Below are 26,107 nucleotides of genomic sequence, written 5' to 3'. Positions count from 1 at the left end.
ATCTAAGCCTCAATTCCATTATCCTAAAGTACTGTATATGAGAAAAATTTGCTCTCCATGCGAATGCCTAGGCTTTAGCTTGACGAGCCAACACATTCTTCCAGGAGACCAGGGTTTGAATCCTGGTTGGTCAAACGTGTGTTGTTAGCAACAGTTATCGGCCTGTCTTATGATACCCTGTAGGCTTAGTCTGACAACATGGATTAAAATCATCAGAATCATCTGAGGATAGGGAACATTGTCTGCCTGCCTAACACATTAAACGTTTACAGCATCCTATCATAATCTGTCTCACGTCTTACACAATCAAAATGCAATAGTCCTCTAAAGGTTCTAGTAGAAGCATCAATCCTGATGGCCCATGTCTTCACCCGGGTCAATACAGATATGTTCAAATCCTTAAATTGCTCTTGATTGACAAATTAACCAATGGAATAGTTCCAAAAATGCACACCTCAAGTTAAATCAAGCACACCTCAACGGTCTACTGTTCGGAAGGAAAAGAGATATGTCATGATTTTTAATCGCCAACGTGATGTTTAGATTGGTGCTTGGTTGGCGAGACGGACTAGGCCTAAAAACAATACACGTTTTGTATCCTAGTCTGCTGCCATTGCTTCTGGTCTGGGAATCCTCAGTTGGGAAACATATGGTTGCTGTTCATCAAAGTCAGGGAGAACCAGCATCCCAAATAACACCCTATTCCCTATTTAGTGAACTACTTTTGACCAAAGCCAATAGGGAATCCCATTGGGCTCTGATCAAAAGTAGTGCACTGTATAGGGAATAGGGTGCCATTTGGGCCGTATCCAGAGAGAACCAGTGAAGGCCTGAACTCATCACTCTCCAGCCCTCAGCACCTCTCTGGGCTGATGGAAGAGCATAGAATCCTTCATGTTCTCTCTCTCTCTCTCTCTCTCTCTCTCTCTCTCTCTCTCTCTCTCTCTCTCTCTCTCTCTCTCTCTCTCTCTCTCTCTCTCTCTCTCTCTCTCTCTCTCTCTCAGCATCTCTCCCAGGGTGTTTGTTCTGACTGCAGCTCTACAACCGAGCTGGAGCTGCCATGTCCCTGAGGCAATACACACACACACCAAAGCTCACAGTGAAACACTGATGGGAAGCGATTGTGTGTGTGTGTGTGTGTGTGTGTGTGTGTGTGTGTGTGTGTGTGTGTGTGTGTGTGTGTGTGTGTGTGTGTGTGTGTGTGTGTGTGTGTGTGCATGCAAGCATGTGTGGGGGGGAGGGGTAAGGGAAAGGAAGTCATTGTGTATCCTTGTTCAAATATAGTGGCTGGGCAACATGGACAGGAGAAATAAGGGTACTCATATTTGGCCGTGACAATGTCCCTCCCTGGCAGAGAAAGTCATTTGAGTTTAACAGACATGTTTCATACAGAACAAATAAACAAACACAGCTGTATGGGGTATTTCAATGGCATGTCATTCTATCATACTACTCTTGTTCAACTCAGGGATTATGATAATAAGAAATGTCAGCGACCAATATTATTTTCATCTGATATATTTTGCAATTTCAGCCAAGTGACTTTTAATTTGGAATTCCCGTCACATTCAATAATGATAACGTACAAAGCACTTTTTCTCTGTTGAAAACATGAGCTATTGAATGACTAATATTGTCATTTTTACACCTATTTGAATTCTATCACAAGGTAGAGGAATGTGCCTGATCCAATGACTGTGCATCTACAGTACACCAGAGTCATATATTGAGATGTTAATTTATGGCTCTGCAGAAGACTATTCCATGGCAAGGGCTCTAATGCTGGGTTTAGAATTATATGGCGCTCCCTGCTGGCCAATGCTTGTACAGCGCTCCAATTTATGGATGGCAGACGAATACCAGATGGATAATTACGGTCTTTACCGGCACTGAAAAGATAGCAGGAAAATATTACAAGTTATATTGCAATAATAATAGTTATTATTCCGAGCTAATATACCAACGAATAAATGCGGTGTTATTTGAGTTTTGCTTAAGGATGTTGCGTTTTACCTGTAGGCTATACTCTGACATTGTCATGGAAAAACCTCATACAAAGTAGCAAAGAAACTATTTGCGGAATGCAAAAGCATATTTCATGTCTTCGAAATCGAATGTAATCTAATAATATCGAATATCACAATCAGCATTCCCCCATGAACATTCAGGTTCATTAGCCGAAGTCGCACGCACTTCTCCATCCTCATGTCCACGTCTCAGAAGTTTGAATGGGTTACTTACTTCGGGCATCAACTTTTTTTTTCTCTTCTCTCCCCAATAAGTCGCTCCTCCTCATCCTCAAACCTTCCCCCCTTATTAAAACAAGTCCAAAAACTCTCCCTAGTTAAGAGTCTTTTGAAATGTAAGGAGCTGAATGCAGGAAGCATAAACCAAAGGCGTCTGGAAGGAATTAGACGCTGAATAAGTAGTAAAAACAGCGTGGTTCGGCAGTTCATGACTTTAACCTGTATTACCTACAGCTCTTTTCACCAACATTGACTACTGTTGAATGACAATTTTTCTTTTATTTTTCTTTCTTTAAAAAAAATTAATTGTATAAATGACACGTATGCCAAAGTTGACTAACAAGATGATTATACTTATTTGTATACATCTAAAATGTATACATTATATAATTAATGTATGCAGAGAGAGAAGTTAAAAGAAGAAGAAATACAAGACTTGAATGAATGAATGTTTTCAACCGTTCAAAGCAAGGAGACTTGGAAAATTGCACAAACTTTTTTCCTTTATGAAGAACATTTTAAGAAGCTTCATGAGTGTTTCTGCAAAGGTGACACAAGAAGAGACGTTACTGAGAAGTTTTCTCCAAGTTGAACGCTGCAAACGGAGCCTATGCTGACTGCATCCTTTTAAAGAAACCGCACAGGCACTCACAGCTGCTTCAAGGTATGACCATCACATCAATATTAACTTTGTTATCAACTAACTAGCTGTTTTCTTTCATTATGCATACATTTTTATTTTGTTTTACATTTTCATTTAGAATCATTTGAGTTCAATGAATGGAGCTTTGGGTGAAAGTTGACAACTAACATGTCATGATTGTCCGGTAGGTGCCAAATCATAGTTTAATTTTATATTTTAGCAGACGCTCTTATCCAGAGCGACTTACAGTTAGTGAGTGCATACATTTTCATACTGGCCCCCCGTGAGAAACGAACTCACAACCCTGGCGTTGCAAGCGCCATGCTCTACCAACTGAGCTACAGTGAATGGTTTCTGAAGTGATGCTATATCTGTCAGGGTGTGGGAAGTATTTAATGTTTGTCATATTGAAGTATTATTGTGGGACATAGACTGTAGGGCACCTATACCATACAGAACAGTCCAATAGACATGTTGATGTGTGGTTTGGTTACTGTTCTTTTTTTTTATAGACATTAGTATTGCATTCATCTCAGCCAATATGCGGTGGAGAAATGAAATAGTGGAACTATATAATAAAGTCGAAACAAGGTAGTTCTTTATCATTCCTTGCTGCCTATGGAAAAATCTACAAAATGTTTTAGAGTAAGCTGGAGTCACACGATACTCCATCGAGGATGGGCATAATCACTGTCCAAATCACTTATTATACCGTTAGAATAAAACATATGCCGACGTCACCGCCTATAAGTAATTCGAATCGCAGGGGTGCTTGAGCCAATGACTAGGCAGGTATTGGGTTTCCTTCAGAGCACCCTCAGCGGGGCTGTTCCCGCTTTAAATGCACACAGTATTTTATTTATACACAGAATAGGAGCAGTGAAATGTGGTGTTTTACAGTGTTAGCCATACTAGTAAGCCACCCCTGGAGCAAATTAGGGTGAAGTTCCTTCCTTATTCAAGGAAACAACGATCTTCAAACTAGCTTCCTTTTCTTTCCCTGCTCAGGCGTATTTTTTCATACCTTCAGCGTGGATGCGCGCTGTTCGAAACACCCATAGCAGCCCACTATTCATTCCAGGGCAGTTTATTTAGCTAGTGATTTTGAGTTGACTTGATTCCATACAGTATTTATGATCATTTATGATAAGCCTATACTTTGTGGATATAATCATATCTCATCTGTTGTGTAGGGATGATCAAATTAGAGGGACATTTTTTTTTAAAGATGTAGGCCTACACAGTAGACTATTTTCATTTCTGAAAGTAAAACATCCCACTGGGCACAGACATCAATTCAACGTCTATTCCACGTTGGTTCAACATAATTTCATTGAAATGATGTGGAAACAACATTGATTCAACCAGTGTGTGCCCAGTGGGATATGACTGTAATTGGCTAAATGAAAGTCACAAGTGATAAAATACATGCTTTGAACTGTGTGAAAACAAGACCACAAGCTAAACACCTTCTTCGCCCGCTTTGAGGATAATACAGTGCCAATGACGAGGCCCAATACCAAGGACTGTGGCCTCTCCTTCTCTGTGGCTGACATGAGTAAGACGTTTAAGCATGTTAACCCCCGCAAGACTGCCGGCCCAGACAGCATCCCTAGCCGCATCCTCAGAGCATGCGCAGACCAGCTGGCTGGTGTGTTTACGGACATATTCAATATCTCCCTTTCCCAGTCTGCTGTTCCCACATGTTTCAAGATGGCCACCATTGTTCCTGTACCCAAGAAAGCAAAGGTAACTGAACTAAATGACTATCGCCCCGTAGCACTCACCTCTGTCATCATGAAGTGCTTTGAGAGACTAGTCAAGGATCATATCACCTCTACCTTACCTGTCACCCTAGACCCACTTAAATTTGCTTACCACCCCAATAGATCCACAGACGATGCAATCGCCATCACACTGCACACTGCCCTATCCCATCTGGACAAGAGGAATACATATGTAAGAATGCTGTTCATTGACTATAGCTCAGCATTCAACACCATAGTACCCTCCAAGCTCATCATTAAGCTCGAGGCCCTTGGTCTGAACCCCGCCCTGTGCAACTGGGTCCTGGACTTCCTGACAGGCCGCCCCCAGGTGGTGAAGGTAGGAAACAACATCTCCACTTCGCTGATCCTCAACACTGGGGCGTGCTCAGCCCCCTCCTGTACTCCCTGTTCACCCATGACTGCATGGCCAAGCACGCCTACAACTCAATTATCAAGTTTGCAGACGACACAACAGTAGTAGGTTTGATTACCAACAATGACGAGACCGCCTACAGGGAGGAGGTGAGGGCTCTGGGAGTGTGGTGCCAGGAAAATAACCTCTCACTCAACGTTAACAAAACAAAGGAGATTATCGTGGACTTCAGGAAACAGTGTGGTGAAGAAGGCGCAACAGAGCTTCTTCAACATCAGGAAGCTGAAGAAATTTGGCTTGGCACCTAAAACCCTCACAAACTTTTACAGATGCACAATTGAGAGCATCCTGTCGGGATGTATTACCGCCTGGTACAGCAACTGCACCACCCGCAACCACAGGGCTCTCCAGAGGGTGGTGCGGTCTGCCGAACGCATTACCGGGAGCAAACTACCCACCCTCCAAGACACCTACAGCACCCGATGTCACAGGAAGGCCAAAAAGATAATCAAGGACATCAACCACCCGAGCCACTGCCTGTTCATCCCGCTATCATCCAGAAGGCGAGGTCAGTACAGATGCATCAAAGCTGGGACCGAGAGAATGAAAAACAGCTTCTATCTCAAGGCCATCAGACTGTTAAATAGAAATCACTAGCACATTAGAGGCTGCTGCTGCCTATTGAAATCACTGGCCACTTTAAGAAATCGAACACTAGTCACTTTAATAATGTTTACATATCTTGCACTACTCACCTCATATGTATATACTGTATTCTATTCTATAATATTCTACTGTATCTTAGTCCATGCCGCTCTGTCATTGCTTGTCCATATATGTATACATTCTTAAATTCCATTCCTTACTAGATTTGTGTGTATTGGGTATATGTTGTGAAATTGTTAGATATTACTTGTTAGATATTACTGCACTGTCGGCGCTAGAAGCACAAGCATTTCGCTACACCCGCAATAACATTTGCTAAACACGTGTATGTGACAAATGACATTTGATTTGATTTGATTTGAACAAGACCACATGACTGCAAGAGTACATGCTGTCATTCATTTTAACCGCATGACGACTCCCGTTGAGACATGGTTGTCTTCAACTCAATATACACTACTGGTCAAAAGTCCGGAGGAGGGAACCAGGGAAGGGAACCAGGGAAGGGAACCAGGGAAGGAGGGAACCAGGGAAGGAGGGAACCAGGGAAGGAGAGAACCAGGGAAGGAGGGAACCAGAGAAGGAGGGAACCAGGGAAGGAGGGAAACAGGGAAGGAGGGAACCAGGGAAGGAGGGAACCAGGGAAGGAGAGAACCAGGGAAGAAGGGAACCAGGGAAGGAGGGAAACAGGGAAGGAGGGAACCAGGGAAGGAGGGAAACAGGGAAGGAGGGAACCAGGGAAGGAAGGACCCAGGGAAGGAGGGATCCAGGGAAGGATGGAACCAGGGAAGGAGGGAAGGAGGGAACCAGGGAAGGAGAGAACCAGGGAAGGAGGGAAACAGGGAAGGAGAAAACCAGGGAAGGAGGAAACCAGGGAAGGAGGGAAACAGGAAAGGAGGGAACCAGGGAAGGAGGGAACCAGGGAAGGAGGGAACAAGGGAAGGAGAGAACCAGGGAAGGAGGGAACCAGGGAAGGAGAGAAGGCATAAAGAGGAGGTGAGCAGCAGAAAGTCAGGGAGCTGGAGGAACAGTATAAGTTGTAGTGGTGGAGATGTCTGATCACTGACCAAACCAGACAGGAAGGAGGGAGGGACAGAGAGATGTGATGGAGGAGTCGGAGAGCTAGCTAAATCAGGAAAGCATCCAGGAGCCAGGGATGGCGAGGCGCCACCACCGCCCAAGTTTAACTTCACACACAGCCTCCTCCTCTTCCTGAGGTTCAACCCATCCAGAAAGAGAGGGGGAGATGTATGAGGGAAGACTGTGTGTTATACTGTAACTACCACAGCTGATTCCAAACAGGAGAGGAAGAGGAGGAGGATGTATTTAATGATGGAACACTTAATGACAACATGAGTCCCACACCAATGAGAGTACTGCAGCCACAGGGTCAGGCTTTAGACTACATAGGGTCCGGTACTGCAGCCACAGGGTCAGGCTTTAGACTACATAGGGTCCGGTACTGCAGCCGCTGGGTCAGGTTTTAGACTACATAGGGTCCGGTACTGCAGCCACTGGGTCAGGTTTTAGACTACATAGGGTCCGGTACTGCAGCCACTGGGTCAGGCTTTAGACTACATAGGGTCCGGTACTGCAGCCGCTGGGTCAGGTTTTAGACTACATAGGTTCCGGTACTGCAGCCACTGGGTCAGGTTTTAGACTACATAGGGTCCGGTACTGCAGCCACTGGGTCAGGTTTTAGACTACATAGGGTCCGGTACTGCAGCCACTGGGTCAGGTTTTAGACTACATAGGGTCCGGTACTGCAGCCACTGGGTCAGGTTTTAGACTACATAGGGTCCGGTACTGCAGCCACAGGGTCAGGTTTTAGACTACATAGGGTCTGGTACTGCAGCCACAGGGTCAGGTTTTAGACTACATAGGGTCTGGTACTGCAGCCGCTGGGTCAGGTTTTAGACTACATAGGGTCCGGTACTGCAGCCACTGGGTCAGGTTTTAGAACTACATAAGGGGTTGGGGGGGGGGCAAAACATCACTTCACACACAAACCCACACACACACTCACTTAGAAGTAGCCCTCTGTGCCTTTTGACACATCACTAGTTGTCTCTTAATCACGTTTCAGAACCTCAGAACCTCAGTGACTTTTGTTCATTGAGTTTGCTTTAAGTCCAGTTCAAGAGAAGGTTTGATCTGAGCTAACTACAGCAGCAAGCCTAGCAAGAACTACAAGAACTACAAGTAGATAACTACAGTAGCAAGCCTAGCAAGAACTACAATTTACTAACTACAGTAGCAAGCTTTGAGACAGTACAGTACTGAATAATTAACATCCTCTACAAGGATCCCTGGTCTTTCCTAGCGTTTCTGTCTTTTAATCTGCTATAGAATAGTTGTCATGAGGCATGTGTTTCCCGTCATTTATAATGGCAGTCTTGAGGGCCATCTTCATTTTAACGCAGCTCTGCCTCTCAGACATGAAGTGGAATCTCTGCAGACTATAACCATGTACTGTATTATAGTACCGTTACTGTGTTAGCCTGTGACACAAAAGTGTTATGAAACCATACATAATGGAATGGGGGATCTAACTTTACTGGCCTTCATGACTACACATGAGGTTCCACTTCAGCATGCAGTCTGTAAGTGCTACACTAAAACCATCACTATAGCATTTATTAAATACAGTATATCAACTTATTTTTTTGTTCAACAACCCCCTTATATCCTGATATATTTCCCCCTTCTGCACATGCTGTAAGGTGTAAGTGCCATTGAAGCCATATATCCATGGTGGTGGTACACCATTTGATTGATTGATTGATTATTCCACATGTGAAGTTCCACCTCACCATACATCTCAGTATATCAATTCAACGTCTTGTTCTTTCATTCAACAACCCCCTTCTATCCTTTCATCCTCCTTCTACACATACTGATAGCAAGACAACTTTTAGCAAGACAAGTGTTAGCAAGACAACTTTTAGCAAGACAAGTGTTAGCAAGACAAGTTTTAGCAAGACAAGTGTTAGAAAGACAAGGGTTAGCAAGAAAAGGGTTAGCAAGACAAGTGTTAGCAAGACAAGTGTTAGCAAGACAACTTTTAGCAAGACAAGTGTTACCAAGACAACTTTTAGCAAGACAACTGTTAGCAAGACAACTTTTAGCAAGACAAGTGTTAGCAAGACAAGAGTTAGCAAGACAACTGTTAGCAAGACAAATGTTATTAAAGTTATATAAATAAGTGTGGCCATAGCTGCGTCTCAAATGACACCCTATTCCCTATCTAGTGCACTTTATACAGCTGTGGCCTATAGGGGCTCTGGTTTAAAAAGTAGTGCACTATATAGAGGATAGGGTGCCATTTGGGACGCAGCCCGCGTCACTGACCAGGTGTGAACTGCCCCTCCACGGCGGTAGACCACTAGATTCATAAAACGTTTTTAACTACAGCAGGTATTCATTTTAGAGCTGTAAAGTTAATTGACTCCATTCATTGCCAATATTATATGTCAGTTGTCCTCTTGGCCCAGTTTCAGCTTTGCTCAGCTCTGCTCTGGCCACAGTGTTGTATTTAATCTAAATCGTCAAAGCCTTGGAGTTTAGGTTTTCCCAACTGAGCATGATTCAACTCTCCGTTGAGTCTCTCCAGCTCAGCACAGGAACCCCTCCCTGTGTCCTCCTATCCTCTAAACCCCTCCTGGAACAGGGCCAGCTCCAGCAGAATGAAACTAATTGCCTTCATGTTGTATTCTCAGACGTATAGTCAGACAACAGGTGTAAATATTAAGTCTTTACATAACAGCTACCATGCTGTTTCACCAACATGGCAGACACATTAGCCTATAGCCTACAGACACACACACACACACACACACACACACACACACACACACACACACACACACACACACACACATTCAGGCTCACACACAAGTGCACACAGACGCAGATGCAGATGCAGACGAAGACGCACACACACACACAGACTCTCTCACTCTACCTCAGCTGTAGTTACAGCACAGTATAACATGACGTGTTAGACGTGCAGTTGGCTGCAGCTACAAGGTTTTTATTGGTTACCTTCACTCTCCAACAGCCCCCTTCACTTCCTCAGCCTTCACTCTCCAACAGCCCCCTTCACTTCCTTAGCCTTCACTCTCCAACAGCCCCCTTCACTTCCTCAGCCTTACTCACTATCAATTGAGATCATTTGTCATCAATCGTTGGCAGTGTTATCTCAGGCAAAGGGAGTGTCCTGCCCAGACCCAAGCCCAGCCGATACAGTGCGTCCCAAAATGGCACACTATTCCCTATTTAGTGCACTACTTATTTTAACAAGGGCCCATATGGCTCTGGTCAAAATCAGTGCACTATATAGGGAATGGGGTGCCATTTGGGACTCATTCTCAGTCTGGAAGTGTTCAAGCTAACCCATCCAGCATACAGCACAGGGACAACACACACAGGGCCTTATGACACTGTGAGGTGACATCATCTCAATACTTTGATGACACCCTCGATGTCACACGCACACACACACACAGTGTTGTACAGCTAACCTTGTGGGGACACACAATTCAGTCCCATTCAAAATCCTATTTTCCCTAACCCCTAACCCTAAACCTAACCCTAACCTTAATCTTAACTTTACCCTAACCCTAACCCTAACCCTAACCTTAACCCAAAAACCTAACCTTAACCCTAACCCTAAACCTAACCCTAGCTCCTAACCCTAACCCTAAAACTAACCCTAACCCTTAACGTAATTCGAACCCCAACACTAATTCTAACCTTAAACCTAAACCCCCTAGAAATAGCATTAGACCTCATCGGGACTAACAAAATGTCACCAGTTGGTCAAATTTTTGTTTGTTTTACTATTCTTGTGGGGACTTCTGGTCCCCACAAGAATAGTTAAACACGCCCACACACACACACACACACAATCCACCAATCAAATTTACAAAAAAAGGATCCAAACATTTCAAAGGTCCCTGTATGCATGGCACTCAAGGGTACAGAAAGCACCTCCTTCTCCAAACAGCCAGGCTGCCCACGGCAGCTGAAACAGAACAGTACCTAGCCAATTGCTTTGCCTTCGTTTTTGTCAGGCCCGCAATCTGGAGGCCACACACTGCAAGCCTGTGTACGTGGCAGAGACTGCCAAATATCAGCACCACCAGCACCTACACCCGAGGCTGTCCAAGGGTGCCACGAGGGGCTGGTACATAAGCAGCTTCTCGGCAAAGGCCTGCTCCATGTAGCCGTCAAATGAGCAAAATGAGCCCCTCCCCCTTGCCCCCGCCCACAACAACAATATCTGGTGTATTTGGCACACAGGAAAACACATCATCATCAACATCAAACCAGGCTTTAGATCTACATAGGATCCGGAACTACAATGGGGTTTAAGGGGAGGAGGAGGAGGAGGGGGGAAACGTCATTTCACACACACACACACACACACACAAGCACACACACATACACACTCTCCCCTGATTAGTGGTTAATCCTTATGCATCTGGCCCGCAGGGTTTTGCTATCCAGGCTGTTTTAGCACCATCTGAATGGGGGTTTAGGTTCACAGTTCACACAGAGTTTACCCTACAACAGTGGGACTTGAACAGGAGGGTTTGGGATACTCTTTGTACTGAGTTAACACTACAGACATTAACACCAATGCGTTAGGTTAACCAGTTGGCCAAGGGTGGGGACCTGGAACACATGGAGGGGAATGGAGTCAGAGGTCTTGTAAATGTGATGACGCTTAAAGCCCAGAGACATGCCAGTTCAGCGCTCAGCTCGCCTCACACACTGACTACGTCCCCTTTTCATGCTGTATCAAGTGATCCAGGCCTTATTCCATGCCGAGGAGCTGGCTGACTTAAAATAAACAAAACTGCAGTCTAGACACAAGGCATGTCAGGGTTTCTTTGCTTCGCAACAGCATCGTACACCTCGAGGTGTCACTTAGGCTATCAAATATCCAAGCCTTTAGCCAAGATGTAGAACCTTCTTCTTCACTGTGACAGATAGAGCGGTCTTTCATGGAAAGTAGCCTCTGTCGAGTCCCCAACAACCGTATGTTCAAGTTTTCAGGGGAAATGGAAAGAGAGCCTGTGACTTCGCGTGACTTCCACTTTTGGACGTTAACAAGGAGACACTCCATCTTAACTCCTCCTACACATTTACTGGATTGGTTGAAAAGTGCAGAAGAGAACCTCCCGCGACAGTTTCTTTCCTTCTTGTCAAGACCAGTATGTAGGGAATCTAGTTTCAGGCGTTTCTTTTTCTTTAGGTCACGTGGAGAGAGACCCATGCATGGAGCATTTTATATTTCACTGTTCCCGTTCCAGTCCCTATTCCAAATCAAGGAGCCAGCTGATTTAAAAACTAAAATAACTAGCACTCAAGTCAAACAAGACATGTCAGTGTTTCTTTGCTTTTAGACAGCATTGGACACCTTGAGTTGTGACTTAGACTAGACATAAGCCTTTTTGTAGTCTGCCAAGACGACCTCAGGCTTTAATGTAGTCTGCCAAGACGACCTCTGCCTTTAATGTAGTCTACCAAGACAACCTCAGCCTTTAATGTAGTCTACCAAGACAACATCAGTCTTTAATGTAGTCTACCAAGACAACCTCAGTCTTTAATGTAGTCTGTCAAGACGACCTCAGTCTTTAATGTAGTCTGTCAAGACGACCTCAGCCTTTACTGTAGTCTACCAAGACGACCTCAGCCTTTACTATAGCCTACCAAGACGACCTCAGCCTTTAATGTAGTCTGCCAAGACGACATCAGTCTTTAATGTTGTCTACCAAGACCACCTCAGCCTTTAATGTAACCTACCAGGACCTCAGACAGATGGGTCTTTAGTGTTAATGGAGAGACCCATGCAGGCAGCATTGGACACATCAAAGTGTCACTTATGATAGATCTAAGATCTTTAATTAAAGCAAAGTAACAAGATGCACTACTTCCTGCTTCACTGTGACAGAAGGGTCTTTAGTGTAGACCCCAAAACGGTCAGTCAAATAAAACAAGACATGATAGTGTTTCTTTGCTTTTCAACAGTATTAGTCACCTTGAAGTGTCACTTAAGCTATCACATGTCTAAGCCTTAAACAAGAGGTACCACCTCATACTGCCTCAACTGATCAAATGTACCACCATATTCTTCACTGTGACAGAGGGTCTTTAGTGGAGAGGCAGCGTTTTATATTTCACTGCTCTTGTCTTCCCACGGAGATATAAACAGATGATGTCAGAGGGTGGTGCTCGCTCTCTCGCTCGGCTCTTACGTCTGCCCAGCAGATGGTGTGCAGCATTAGTAAAGAGACTTGGAACAATCGGCCATAGAGAACCATCTGACATTTAGAGGGGGATTTTGGGGGAGGGGGATGGAGGGAGAAAGGGATGGAAGGGGAGTAGGGGGGGGACAAACTTTACCGGCTGTCTGAACCTGGTTTTTGTTGTTGTAAAACATGGGGTCTGCTGCTAGGGTGTCAGAGTAGAGTTAGGGTAGAGCTTTTACTGTGACGTATCATAATGATGATTATTAGGTACATCTATCATCATTATCATCATTATGTCTTCAGTATCTCTCTATCAAGTTGACCAATTAATATCTGCAGCTGTGTTCATTTAGTAATTACCACGTCAATGTCCTCCCAGTGTCTCTGCTGTCGTTTCAATATTGATCCCACTGTATGTATCTACTGTCATCTCAATATTGATCCCACTGTGTGTATCTACTGTCAACTCAATATTGATCCCACTGAATGTCTCCACTGTCATCTCATTTGACATTGACAATGATTATGTTCTTGTTGCTTTTCCAGATGAGATGTGACAAAGCTCTCACCTACCTAAGATTTATCGGGACGACAATGTTTGGAGTCTCGCTACTCGTGGGGATCTCTACCGCCTACATCATGGGCTACCAGTTTTTCACCACGGCACGAAACCACTTGTCCTTCGGGCTGTACGGGGCCATCCTGGTCATCCACCTCCTCATCCAGAGTCTGTTTGCTCTCCTAGAACACCGGAACATGAGGAGATCCCTGGAGACGCCCATCAAACTCACCAAATCACTGGCCCTGTGCATCGCAGCCTATCAGGAGGACCCGGCGTACCTGAGGAAGTGCTTGGTATCCGTCAAGAGGTTGACCTACCCGGGCATCAAGGTCATCATGGTGATTGACGGGAATAACGAGGACGACAACTACATGATGGAGATCTTCCGGGAGATCATGGGCAGGGATAAAGCCGCCACTTACGTCTGGAAAAACAACTACCACCACCGGGGACCTGAGGAGACGGACGAGACGTATGCTGAGAGCCTGCAGGCCGTCTTGCGCCTGGTGCTCAATAATAAGTGTGTCTGCATCATGCAGAAGTGGGGAGGCAAGAGGGAAGTAATGTACACAGCCTTCAAAGCCCTAGGGAGGAGTGTGCACTATGTTCAGGTAAGTCCTGGAGGAGGAGGGGTTGGAGGGGGGCGGTGCGGTTTGTGCCAAGCTAAATATGGGGTACACAAAGACGCTTTTGTGCTCTCTTTCTGAAAAAGGATGGTGTGGAGGCCTTGTGCATGTACCGTAGCTTCAAGGCTGTAAGGGTAATGCTGTTCATCAGAGTGCTAGACCTCAGTGTGAAACTATTAACATATTTTTCTGCACTCAGTCCAACTCAGACAAAGTGGAGAGACCTGTAGGCTAATAGGTTGGAGTCAGATCATGTTGCATAGCATGGCGTCAAAACACACAGTATTCTCAATGAGGAACTTTAAAAGTGACAGTATCCGCATTAGCTACTATCCCAAGGCGTGTATAAAGTTCCTTCAATAACATTTACTAAGTAGTATTTTTCCCAACTGTGCTGTATATACTACATTGTGAATAGTTATACAGCAACACTGGAGTGTAGGTCCTCCAAACTGCTCTGGATAATACTGGAGTGTAGGTCCTCCAAACTACTCTGGATAACTAGATTGTCTGCCTCTGAACGTCATGAGTCTTGAGGTGGGATATTGGAGACCAAACAATAGATGCTAGCATCTGTTTTCGGCAAAAGCTTGAACATATACACCAGTCAAACACGTTCCAAGCTCGGTACACTCTTAGAAAAATGGGTTTTACCTGGAACCGAAAGGGTTATTCAAGCGGTTCTACTATGGGGACAGCCGAAGATTAAAGGTTCTAGATAGCACCTATTTTTCTGAGAGTGTAGTACCGGTAAAGAAAAAATGGTTCTGTCAGTGAAAAAAGAACCCATAGTTCGTATAAACAGGTAATAATGAGATCAATGAAAGGCTATATCCCAAATGGCAACCTATTCCATATTCAGTGCACTGTTTTTGTCCAGGGCCCAATAGGGCTCCGTTCGGGACGCAGCCTAGTACACTGCTGTCTTTCCACCGTAAACGGCTGGTTTCAGTTATAATTCTAACCTCTGATCCAAAGCTTATGTAGGGCTAACTGTGTTGCCATTCTCACATATCTGTCTTAGCTAGCTATTAGCTACCAGACCTGTGTGGTTATTCTCACTGTGGGGTCGTCTGTCTAACGTACCTGATCGTGACGGTTAAAGCCTTGGCTTGGCAACACACAGATGACTTACTTGACTTGACTTAGGTCGCGTCCCAAATGGCACCCTATTCCCAAATGGCCCCGGTCAAAAGTAGTACACTATATAGGGAATAGGGTGCCATTTGGGAAGCAGCCTTAAGGCGTCCGCATGCTTCCCAGCTGAAAGTTCATATATTATAACAACATCTTGTGATGTTTGTATTCGTTTTGGACATCGGTTAGGGGGTTTTTCAGCTGTTCGGGCACACACATTTTTTTTTCGGGGGCCGAAGTCTACGCCCCTTCGTCGGTGATTGGTCAACAGTAGGGATTCTTCAATAAAGTATTTGTTGTCATTCAACCAGAGACGACTCGTTTTCATGCACATGTTTTCATTGAAAAATACTGCACCAAACATCTTAGTTAGATGTCAAATTGTGCGACTAAGATCTCTTCGGCAAAAAATGTATTACAGATTTCTTGAGTTATCTTAGATAGATATTTTGAGGAAGTGTATACTGGCTACGGCGTCTCAAAATGGACAAACAGTACTATTGCCGCTCTTTTATTGTTTCCGATGACATCATCGATGACATCATCGGTGTGCATCATGTGATTTTAACCAATGAATGAGGAGGCATTACCTACTAATTGCCTACTAATTGTCTACTAATTAGTTGATGATGTCATTGGAAACACATCTTTTTTTACTACAAAACATAGAAACATTTTCAAAGATGTTGATGTTGGAGTGGTGCTGGAGATGATGCCTACGACATTGAAATGTCCCTTTAAGCATTCCTCTTAGCGGTCCTGTTATGTCTGATAAAATATGTTGCATCAGTGGATGAACTTGACATGACCTTTATTTAGCTACTGGTTGCTGCATGATCATCACAATAAACTAATATTGCTTGGTGCGTCCCAAATAGCACCCTTTTCCCTGTACAGTGCACTACGTTTGACCAGGGCCCATAGTGTCAAAATAACTAAACCTTCTATTCTCACCATAACTGTGTGTGAATATATTGATATTGTGACATTGGGTTAACACTTAACTACACAGGCGTAAGAGCAACTTAATGTAAAGTGTTACCCGGCATTGCTTTGCAGTGTCATTATTCTGTTGGCAGGCTATATTATGGGTCAACTAATATTCCAGTATATTATATAATATATATAATATATACTAATATAATAATATATATAATATATTACTATTATATAATATATAATAGTAATATTCCAGTCTCACGCTGCGAGAGGAAGGCCCCAGGACACCCAAGCTGTCCTCAGACAACCCCTTGTTTGTTAGAGAGCTAGCGCCGTGTGACCAGCGTACTAAGGCGTTAGAAACAGGCCTACAACGCAGTCTGTCGGACAGAGGACATGCGCTACGTGTCGTATAGATCCAGTTGGAACATCAGTGAATCCATAGTTCATCTGCTGACTTTATGACCCGACCTTAGCCTTTGCGATGTCAAACCTCTGTGGTATTTGTGGCACAGATCAACCGACTGACACCAGATGGAACATGTTTTACTGAGAAGACCTTTTACACAAGCTATTTCCGATAACCACTTATCGAAGGAACGACTGATTATTAGCGGTTTTCATGTTATCTCCCCAAGCTGAGGCTTGTTACAGCTGCAATCTGTTTACTCTTTTACTGTCAAACTAGAAAGATGAAATGGGACTTTCCCCTTTTGGTTTCAGCATCTGTAGTCTTTGTAGTGATTTGTTGTTGATCTGTGGATATCAATGCCATTTATGGACTATCAGAACAGGTTTGGTGCTAACGTTGCTATCGGACTGGTTGCCAAGGGGAAGTGATCAAATAAATAGAATTCCATTTCTATAGTAGTGATGCAGCTTCACTTAATCAAACACTCAACAGATTATGAAAATAACATGAGTAATGTTGTGTACATTAGAATGATTGCAGGTGTACCAACAGGCTATGCCAAACTATGCATGAGTAGCTGTTCTCACTGGGAAAGGGCATGTGTATTGATGTACTGTGTATCAAAAGCAATAGACTGGTTAGGGTTACAGAAGTATATTCCTGAGGTGGTTTGATTATCTTCTGGCCATATCATTCTCTTTAGTTACCCTCCTTTCATGACATTTGTGTTTTAATACATTGCTCTTACACCATAAAAATAGAAATTGAATTCTCACAGCACTACACAATCAAAATGTATTCATTTTCAAACAATTCAAACAACTATCTTGATCTTTCTCTAAATATTACCATTTTGAAATAGCTCTACTACAGGTTGTTGTAGGATGCCTTTTTGACTACAACAAATTCTCTGCCACCCCAGAACACAACCAATCACAACACAACCCTCTCTCAGTCAGAATACAACCAATCACAACACAACCCTCTCTCAGTCAGAACACAACCAATCACATCCCTCTCTCAGTCAGAACACAACCAATCACAGCACAACCCTCTCTCAGTCAGAACACAACCAATCACAACCCAACCCTCTCTCAGTCAGAACACAACCAATCACAACCCTCTCTCAGTCAGAACACAACCAATCACAACACAACCCTCTCTCTGTCAGAACACAACCAATCACAACACAACCCTCTCTCAGTCAGAACACAACCAATCACAACATAACCATCTCTCAGTCAGAACACAACCAATCACAACACAACCATACTGTATCACTTCCAGTACAGGAAGCCGTCCCAAACAGCACAGCAACCTTCCTTCCTTCCAGTCTTCCAGCCAAACCCCAGCCCTCCTTTCACCGGCCCCAATAACTTCACTTACCCAATCAAATAATACCCAATGAAGGAGTGACTGAAGAAACCTTTCTAATCTGTGAAGGAGATCTGTAGATGCAAATATGACTTTACTCACACGGTTGGTTGATGTTTGTTGACCAACTGACGGACCTTCCCACTTGACACTAACTTGTTTGGAACAAGCTTTCTGGGAAACATCCAGGTTGCAAACAAAGCTTCAACTTGACATCCAAAAGAATTATGAAATGAAAGTGGCTTTTCAAAGAAACACAAAGCAATACTGTCCATCATTAATCAGTGTAATTAATGCACCGCTGATTGGTAAAATTGGCCAATATAAAACAAACATATCCCGCCCAAAAAACTTGATGAAGGACTCTTTGTCCGTGTAACGAGATCTTCTGCCCTAGTTTAACTTTCTAACTTTGTATTGTGGGAGAGAGCGTGAGAAGCGTTTTGGGTGAAGTGTTTGTGGATTTAACAGGATAGTGTGTCCCCTGTGTTTCAGGTGTGTGACTCTGACACTATGCTGGATCCTGCATCATCTGTGGAGATGGTGAAGGTTCTGGAGGAAGACCCCATGGTGGGAGGAGTAGGGGGAGATGTGCAGGTAACGACTCCATTGTTATTTACTTGTTTGTTTGTCTGAGACAGTGTTCTCCTAGCCTGGTACCACACTGTAGGTGTTGAAACCAGCTCCAGTCTTCCGTTGATAGAATACTGGTGTTGGGTTCAGCACAGTGGGGGCTGCTGAGGGGAGAACGGCTCATAATAATGGCTGGAATGGAGTGTAATGGAGTGAATGGAATGGTATCAAACACGTGAAAATCATGTTTTTGATACCATTCCATTCACTCCATTCCGGGCCGTTATTATGAGCTGTCCTCCCCTCAGCAGCCTCCACTGATCTAACCCATCACTAACATTGCTGGTAAAAAATAAGCGTGATCTTCAGTCTGGTGATTAGCAGATTCAGGTGTGTTACTGCTGGACTAAAAATCCTGACCACCCAGTAGCTTTCCAGGACTCTGGGTTGGAGACCCCTGCCTTACCTAGTACACTACTGTAGTCTACATGTCTAGACTGCCTAAATGTCACTCTATTCCCTATAGAATGCACTACTTTTACCTAGAGCCTTTTGAGCCATAAGTACAATTTAGGCTCTGGCCAACAGTAGTGCACTCTATAGGGATTAGAGTGCCACTTCAGATTTGCTCCGGTCAGACTGAGAGAATCTTCAGATTTACTCCGGTCAGACTGAGAGAATCTTCAGATTTGCTCCGGTCAAACTGAGAGAATCTTCAGATTTGCTCCGGTCAGACTGAGAAAATCTTCAGATTTGCTCCGGTCAGACTGAGAGAATCTTCAGATTTGCTCCGGTCAGGCTGAGAGAATCTTCAGATTTGCTCCAGTCAGGCTGAGAGAATCTTCAGATTTGCTCTGGTTAGGCTGAGAGAATCTTCAGATTTGCTCCGGTTAGGCTGAGAGAATCTTCAGATTTGCTCCGGTCAGACAAAGAGAATCTTCAGATTTACTCCGGTTAGGACTGAGAGAATCTTCAGATTTGCTCCGGTTAGGCTGAGAGAATTTTCAGATTTGCTCCGGTTAGGCTGAGAGAATCTTCAGATTTGCTCCGGTTAGGCTGAGAGAATCTTCAGATTTGCTCCGGTTAGGCAGAGAGAATCTTCAGATTTGCTCCGGTTAGGCTGAGAGAATCTTCAGATTTGCTCCGGTTAGGCAGAGAGAATCATCAGATTTGCTGCGGTCAGACTGAGAGAATCTTCAGATTTGCTCTGGTTAGGCTGAGAGAATCTTCAGATTTGCTTCGGTTAGGCTGAGAGAATCTTCTCACACTGTGGTTTATTAACTGATGTAGTGATGTTGATGCCGTTACGACCCACATTTAGAGCCTACACAGAAATCAACACAAACCTCTTAAAAGTATTTTGATATTTTTTTCAACAAGTCAGCTTCAGTGCTACAGGTCTTTCTTTTATGATCCTGTGAAGTCTTTCTTTAAAGATAAAGAGTAATTGTTCAGCCTACACAGTTGTTGAGTAGCAAACCTGGCAAATAATATAAACTATAAAAATGCATCTACACAACAGGACATTCCTTGACATAATTGAGTTAGCCTATACCTTAGGTATATATGATTACTCTCATGTGAGAATTCTACATAATAGCAGGTTGATCGGTGGAACATTTGTAAGAGCTCTGGGAGAGTTGATAGCATTTTTTTTTGCTAATTAGGGGTCCTTAACCCAATTACCTACGATTGTGCAGTTTGGTTGCTATGCTAATAATAGAGAATGTGTTTACAGCAGTTGTTAACCAACTTAAATACCCTGACCCTCCGAGTCTTTCTTCCTCCACAGATCCTGAACAAATACGAGTCCTGGATCTCGTTTCTGAGCAGCGTCCGTTACTGGGTGGCTTTCAACATCGAGCGAGCGTGTCAGTCCTACTTCGGCTGCGTCCAGTGCATCAGCGGACCACTGGGAATGTACAGGAACAACCTGCTCCACGAGTTCCTAGAGGATTGGTACAACCAGACCTTCATGGGCAGCCACTGTAGCTTCGGCGATGACCGGCACCTCACCAACCGCGTACTGAGCCTGGGCTACGCCACCAAGTACACAGCCCGGTCCAAGTGCCTGACCGAGACCCCCATCACCTACCTGCGCTGGCTGAACCAGCAGACCCGCTGGAGTAAGTCCTACTTCAGAGAGTGGCTCTACAACGCCATGTGGTTCCACAAGCACCACCTCTGGATGACCTACGAGGCTGTCATCACCGGATTCTTCCCCTTCTTCCTCATCGCCACGTCGATACAGCTGTTCTACCAGGGAAGGATCTGGAATATCCTCCTCTTCCTGTTGATCGTGCAGGCTGTCGCCCTCATCAAGTCCTCCTTCGCCTCCTGCCTGAGGGGCAACATCGTAATGGTCTTCATGTCCTTCTACTCAGTGTTATACATGTCCAGTCTGCTACCAGCCAAGATGTTCGCTATCGCCACCATAAACAAGGCCGGCTGGGGAACGTCGGGGAGGAAGACTATCGTGACTAACTTCATAGGGCTCGTTCCCATATCGGTCTGGTTCACCATCCTCTTCCTTGGCGTTATCTATTCGGTCGTCCAGGAAACCAGAAAACATTTTCCAGAGTCTGAAAAGAAAATCTTAATCATTGGTGCGATAGTGTACGCCAGCTACTGGGTCATGCTCTTAACATTGTACACAGTATTGATCACTAAATGTGGCAAGAGGAAGAAAGAACAGCAGTATGATATGGTGCTGGATGTATGACACCTCCCTCCTTTCCACCTCCTCCTCCCCTGAAACTCCTTGGTTTACGTCTCAAACGGCACCCTATTTCCTGTATAGTGCACTACTTTTGACCAGGGCCAATACAGCGCTCTGGTCAAAAGTAAGACACTTTTTAGGGATCAGGGTGCCATTCGGACGCAGACATTCACCCTCTTAACGTTTACAAAGTGAAGAATCTCAAACTGCTCATTGATTGTTGGACTCTCGGCAGGTGATGTGAAATGACGATGCCAGGAGAGAGATATCATTGCTGCTGTGACTGACTGAAACAAGAAACTACAGATATTTCCTTCTGAAATATTATGATGATGAGGTAAAAAAAAAATCACTTGTTGTTGATGTGTTTTGCCAAATGGAAAACCACCAAATGGACATCCTGTTTTCCACATAGATACACAGAGATGACATGCATTAAAAACAATTGTCCTATGCACTTTTATGTCTCACTCCCATTGTGCATAATGCTTGACAGAGTAATATGAAGATCAAATACCTCAGTGGTTATGTTTTCATCGTATGAGTGAGTGATCGGGATGCACCCAGAAAAGGGCTCATTCTTGTTTATAACATAATTTATGATATTTTCGGTCATGTTTGTCCTTTTTTTATACACAGTTCTTAATGAAAGTCAAAAGCTGGAATTTCTCAGTCTTTTGGCCGTGCTGTACCTGTTGACTTGTTACTTTGTAAGTTACATATTGTATTTGAATACCTTTTTATATAGACCTTTTATTCTATTTTTGCTTTAATAGCCACCAAAGATTCTTTATTTTAATTCATTTTTATATAAAAATTGAAAAATGCATTGTGCATTCAACTGTTATAACAATGACGTGTGTATCTGATCAACAATGTGAAGTTAAGAGCTGGGTTTTTGTCTGCAATGATAACAATAAAATGCAAATCTAGGGATAAGTTATTGAATACAAGAAGGGTGATTAACCTGTGTTTTTTTTATGTACATTGACAGAAAACCAGCAATATTTATAAGAACATTCTGTGGTTTATAGATAATTATATATTTGATAATATACATTTTATAATAGACCTTATAGAGACCAAAGTTCCTTTTGGAGAGGTAGCCGTTCTGCAGGATTTTGCTCCAGCCCTACTCTTAACATAGCCTGGTCCCAAATCTAAATTAGCAAGACAGCACAAACAGATCTGGGACCAGGCTAGCTCTAATACACTCTATTCTACTGATCAACACAAACAGATCAGGGACCAGGCTAGCTCTAATACACTATATTCTACTGATCAACACAAACAGATCAGGGACCAGGCTAGCTCTAATACACTCTATTCTACTGATCAACACAAACAGATCAGGGACCAGGCTAGCTCTAATACACTCTATTCTACTGATCAACACAAACAGATCAGGGACCAGGCTAGCTCTAATACACTCTATTCTACTGATCAACACAAACAGATCTGGGACCAGGCTAGCTCTAATACGCTCTATTCTACTGATCAACACAAACAGATCTGGGACCAGGCTAGCTCTAATACGCTCTATTCTATTGATCTGCTGCTCCACAGGACCTTGATTGATTAGCTGGATCAGGTGTGTTATTGCAGGGCTGGAGCAAAAGCCTGCCACCCAGTATCTCTTCAGGAGGCGGTTTTGACCACCCCTTGCCTTACTATAGGACTTCCTGAAATAGGTTTTCATACGAGTTCACATGAGGACATGCATCACATGATGCATTCTGAAAATGTTATAAACAATGCGCTAATCCACATCAGATTAAAATCCCAACAGATACATTTGCACAAAAAATGTAATTATCTATTCCAGAGTATTTACTCTTTAGAGAGTTTAAGAACACATTTTACTACATTTTATTAGAATTGAGAAGACTGAATATTATAATAATAATAATATGCCATTTAGCAGACGCTTTTATCCAAAGCGACTTACAGTCATGTGTGCATACATTTTTACGTTTGGGTGGTCCCGGGGATCGGGACTTTGGGATCATGGGTAATATTATCATGAAGCACTTTTGTGTTGTGCCAAAGATAAAAAATAAAAAATGTCTTACTATGTTTAGAATGTTGTCATTATTAATCTGTAATAATACTTCTGTCATGATGAATATGTGTGACTCCCTCATGTCTTATAACACTGATGGTCAGTAAAACACACTTGTTTGCACATAAAATGAGACATTCTCAGTAGTATAGTAGTGCTAGCTTACATTGGTGGATGTTGCTGTTTGGCTGGTGTTGTGTTTTATTGTTTCAATGGAGACAGCTTAATCTGAAGAATAGAAGGCCTTTCTCCAGACAAGTATCAGGGGGTGGAGTGTTGCCATGGCAGAGAAGCTTATTTATTGTACACACAAACATTTTAGTATAAAGTAGCAGAGTAGTGAAATCAATCATCTAGACTTGACCATTCCATAAGTATACTCTCACTAATCTTCCCAGATCATCCAGGAGGCTCTTTCCAACTTTAAATCACTTTGAATGAGATACATCACACATTATTAATGGGGAGGATTTCTGTTTTTCTTTAATCAGAATTCTTACACTAACTAATTTCTAACTCAATACTCTATTATTCAAGCCAGCCCATTCCAGAGTACAGAACTAGGTTATTACTCACACAATATGACATGTCTAGTCCTCCTAGACTAACATTGGATTGAACATGTTGAACCACCTGCTGTTAAAATTCTCCTGAGTTCTGCTGTATTTCTGTCCAATCTCCAATATGCGTCCCAAATGGCCCTAGTCAAAAGGAGTACACTATATAGGGAATAGGGTGCCATTTGGGATGCAAACTCTTACCTGGTCTCAGACCATAAGGGGAAAATTGGAACCGCAACATTGTACTATTCCACTTTCAACAGGTGGTAAAAAATTCCAGATTCTTCCTGGTTGGTTGGGTCATGGAAAGAAGAAGTAAATGTGAATTCTCTCAGTACTGCACAGCCACCAAGCCAGCTGTGATTCCTCTGTCTAGCTACCTCGCTGTAGTAACACACTGAGACCATGTCATACATCCAGAACGGCACATGTGGGCAACATCGGAGCCAAGGCCCCAAGTGATTCACACCTGGGTTCAAATACTATCCAAAATCATTAGAAATACTTTATCTATGTTTGAAAGAGCCTGCCTGGCGAAATGGAACCAATGGAATCATTCCAAAAGTGTAAAACCCCGCCTATCTGGCACTCCAGGCAGGATAAAGCAAACGCTCAAAGTATGTGAAAGATTTCGAATAGTATTTGAACCCAGGGTCTGCAGTGCGTCAGCAGTGAAATGCCATTCCCAGCTCTGCCAGAGGCATTAAAGTAACGCTCAGAGCTGCAGCTATTCCCCTCTGTCTGTGGGAATGAATGTATTTAACTCATGTCATGTTCTCCCGCATGCAGAGCTCCAGTTCTTGGTCAGAGCTGCCAGACTCTGCACAGTGGAATCATTAGCAGTACAGGATCTGTGGGACTGAATGACTAAACAGTTCTAGAAGCCATTGAGACTCTAAAGAACACATTGACTGTTGTGAATGTTCTACTCATACTGTAGATATAGAACAGATATGAAGAGTTTCATTCCAAAACGCTATATATTTTTTTGTACATTCGCTTTTTTTGTTTAAAGAACTTATGAAAAAGATTGGTGTGTTTTCCCCATCTAATCATGGCATGGGGTTGTTGAATGACAGACGGGTGTGTTTGAAACCTATCACTACATCGTTTCATGTCAGAGAGACAAACTATCATATGTTGTTGCAAAACAAGATATATCCACCTTACTCTCAAAGAAAAAAGTAGCACTGCAAGGTTTTACACAGTCAAATGTGACAAATAATTTGATTTTTAATAAAGAACTGTACAAATGATACATTTGTGACATCAATATTTAAATGTAATTTGTTTTTATCAATACAATAATATGAGATCTAGGCTCTGGGCAAAAGAAGTGCACTATATAGTGAATAGGGTGCCATTTGGGACGTGACCTAACTTTAACCAAACACTGCAGCATGAGGCTAGAATTTATGTTAAATATACAGGACAGGAACATTCCATTCCAGCTAACCAATGGATATACAGGATAGGAACATTCCATTCCAGCTAACCAATGGATATACAGGATAGGAACATTCCATTCCAGCTAACCAATACAGCGTTTTGCAACTAAACCCATTGTAATACACATCTAAATCTATTACTACAAAATCTGAGGACAGTAATATGTATACACACATAAAGGTACCCAAAAGCATGCATTTCTTTCCCCCTTCTGATAACCAGGTGGCGAATCGCATCTCTGCATGTCTGGCAGACATATCAGTGTGGATGTCAGATCACCACCTCAAGCTGAACCTCGGCAAGACGGAGCTGCTCTTCCTCCTGGGGAAGGACTGCCCGCTCCATGATCTCGCCATCACGGTTGACAACTCCGTTGTGTCCTTCTCCCAGAGTGCAAAGAACCTTGGCGTGACCCTGGACAACACCCTGTCGTTCTCCGCTAACATCAAAGCGGTGACCCGATCCTGTAGGTTCATTCTCTACAACATTTGCAGAGTACAACCCTACCTTACACAGGAAGCGGCACAGGTCCTAATCCAGGCACTTGTCATCTCCCGTCTGGATTACTGCAACTCGCTGTTGGCTGGGCTCCCTGCCTGTGCCATTAAACCCCTACAACTCATCCAGAACGCTGCAGCCCGTCTGGTGTTCAACCTTCCCAAGTTCTCTCACGTCACCCCGCTCCTCCGCACACTCCACTGGCTTCCAGTTGAAGCTCGCATCTGCTACAAGACCATG

At 43.5% G+C, this 26,107-nt stretch overlaps 1 pseudogene across 1 annotated transcript; it reads left to right on the top strand.

Annotated features, from left to right (window-relative positions):
* The first annotated feature begins 2,856 nt into the window (after window positions 1-2,856).
* LOC311122960 (hyaluronan synthase 2-like) lies at window positions 2,857-21,301 on the top strand (annotated as a pseudogene). Its single transcript has 4 exons — window positions 2,857-2,910; window positions 13,503-14,129; window positions 18,502-18,603; window positions 20,372-21,301. The product of its transcript is annotated as a hyaluronan synthase 2-like (transcript).
* Window positions 21,302-26,107: the final 4,806 nt, after the last annotated feature.

This window comes from Coregonus lavaretus, assembly GCF_964263955.1.
Source record: "Coregonus lavaretus genome assembly, chromosome: 3".
Taxonomy (NCBI): domain Eukaryota; kingdom Metazoa; phylum Chordata; class Actinopteri; order Salmoniformes; family Salmonidae; genus Coregonus; species Coregonus lavaretus.
Note: the sequence above shows the minus strand (reverse complement) of the source record. Positions and strands in the feature narration are given on the sequence as shown.